Here is a 2,378-nt window from a genome sequence, read left to right as displayed (position 1 = left end):
TATGTTGCTGTGTCTAAAAATGACCCTGCTTGTGGAAGAGTTGGATAGTGACACAAAAACTGCAATTTCTTAAAATTATTGGGGGGAAAAAATGCAAATGGCCTCATGTCCTCAACATGTTTTATGAGAAACATCTGGAATATGAATATATTACAACTTTTTATTTTAAAGATGTTGACGAATAACAACCCGTGGGGTCCTTTTTGCATCTCGGGGTTAATGTAACTTTCTATTAGTTCTAACTACAGTAAGTAAAACAATATTGTGTTGTTTTTTTATTTGAAGAAATGTAATATAGTATGTTAGGTGTTTTGGGTAAATTGGAACGTAATGGATGGGTGTTATGTTATTTACTGTCACACAGCTGCAAGTTGCTATAATCACATGACCTATTTTGTATTAAGGGATTTACAATTCATAATAAATTACAGCCGAACAAAACACAGCCTGGCATATTTTTTGTTATAAAAACTGAATGAAAACATGAATGTAAACAAAGATTGATTGATTTATAAATAATTACGATTTACAAATGTATAAAATCTGTTGACCAAACGGTACATCCGGGACTTTGAAAACAACGTGTCATTCTCTTTTTTTTTTAGCAGCAGGCAGCGGTGTACTAAACTAAATATCGCTTCTTCAGTGTGGAAAACAAACAGTTTTACTGAAGTCTTGACTAGGAATATACCACAAAATAATAATTCTATTTTATTTACTATTGAAAGGTTTAGTGTTATCAATGTGATAGATTTATTTCCGTGGCGATCGAGAGTACATGTACATCCGGGGAAATGAGTAAAGTGAGTGCATTAAAACGCATATACCACGACTTCACTGGAAATATCATTAATTTTAATTAATTAACAGAGCAACATACACGTGCGCTCTAATATAAAGAATGTCAAACAAAAAACCCGAACTTTCAAAGTGGGGGGAAAAAAACTGATGCGTTGGCCGGGAATCGAACCCGGGTCAACTGCTTGGAAGGCAGCTATGCTCACCACTATACCACCAACGCCTGTTTGTACTTCGCAATGTGAAAAGTTATAAAGGCATAACCTGCTGGTTTCCACAAAATGTTCCTCTATTTGTTTTCAAGTCATTTGGGAATCTTCACAGCCTATTGAAAAGCCACTAATTGCATTTTGTGACATCTGCAAGTGAACAGCTTCCTGTGTTAGTCAATTGAAACTTCTTTTCAGCCCTGTATAAGATGATTAAGTATACAAATGACATACGCCCCCATTGGTTCCATTTTCCACCCGTTATAAAACACCCCATGTGATTGCTTGACACACAGCAGCAGCTATCTGACTTCACTGCTAGGAAGAAGACGCCTGTTTTGTTCACACAGGCTCTCCATCCGACATAAGTGGACGTATTCAAAGTCAAACTTGTGCATCTTCCAATGCCCACTTTGTCTTTCTCTGCCTGTCCCACATGAAGCTCAGCAATCAGGCAATTCAAAAGCGTTGCAGCATGACAACAATGTTGACAGTGAGTAGCATCTAAGTGTGTGATTTTGGGGCCTTTAATGTGCAATGACGCCAAGGCCGACACACAAGCTGACTAATGAACAGAGTGTTCTCGGCGGAACGTTTCACTCCTTCGCTCCTTCCATGACATTCTGCACAAGACACATACATCACAGCCACCCCCGAGACCCGCCAGGGTTTAGCGCCAGTTCGCGCCACCATTAAGCCCAAATCAATAAGTGTTAAATTGGAGGAGATTGCTCACTGAGAGGCCCATAAGGCTCTCTATACTTGTTTTAGATACACCCATACATACAAAACCCAAAACCAGTGAAGTTAGCACGTTGTGTAATTTGTAAATAAAAACAGAATACAATGATTTGCAAATCCTTTTCAACTTATATTCAATTGAATAGACTGCAAAGACAAGATATTTAATGTTGGAACTGAGAAACTTAAATTTTTTTTGCAAATAATCATTAACTTAGAATTTAATGGCAGCAACACAGTGCAAAAAAGTTGTCACAGGGGCATTTTTACCACTGTGTTACATGGCCTTTCCTTTTAACAACACTCAGTAAACGTTTGGGAACTTAGGAGACCAATTTTTGAAGCTTTTCAGGTGGAATTCTTTCCCATTCTTGCTTGATGTACAGTTTAAGTTGTTCAACAGTCCGGGGTCTCCGTTGTGGTATTTTAGGCTTCATAATGCGCCACACATTTTCAATGGGAGACAGGTCTGGACTACAGGCAGGCCAGTCTAGTACCCGCACTCTTTTACTATGAAGCCACGCTGTTGTAACATGTGGCTTGGCATTGTCTTGCTGAAATAAGCTTGGATGGCAACATATGTTGCTCCAAACCCTGTATGTACCTTTCAGCATTAATGGCGCCTTCACA

The 2,378-nt window shown here is 38.6% G+C and overlaps 1 non-coding gene across 1 annotated transcript; it reads right to left on the bottom strand.

The window, feature by feature from the left end:
* Positions 1 to 949: 949 nt before the first annotated feature.
* trnag-ucc (transfer RNA glycine (anticodon UCC)) lies at positions 950 to 1,021 on the bottom strand. The gene has a single exon. It is a non-coding gene; the product is annotated as a tRNA-Gly (tRNA).
* Between the last annotated feature and the right edge of the window lie 1,357 nt (positions 1,022 to 2,378).

Source organism: Nerophis lumbriciformis, linkage group LG19, assembly GCF_033978685.3.
Source record: "Nerophis lumbriciformis linkage group LG19, RoL_Nlum_v2.1, whole genome shotgun sequence".
NCBI lineage: Eukaryota > Metazoa > Chordata > Actinopteri > Syngnathiformes > Syngnathidae > Nerophis > Nerophis lumbriciformis.
The sequence above is the reverse complement of the archived record's forward strand: the minus strand, read 5'-3'. Positions and strand labels throughout refer to the sequence as shown.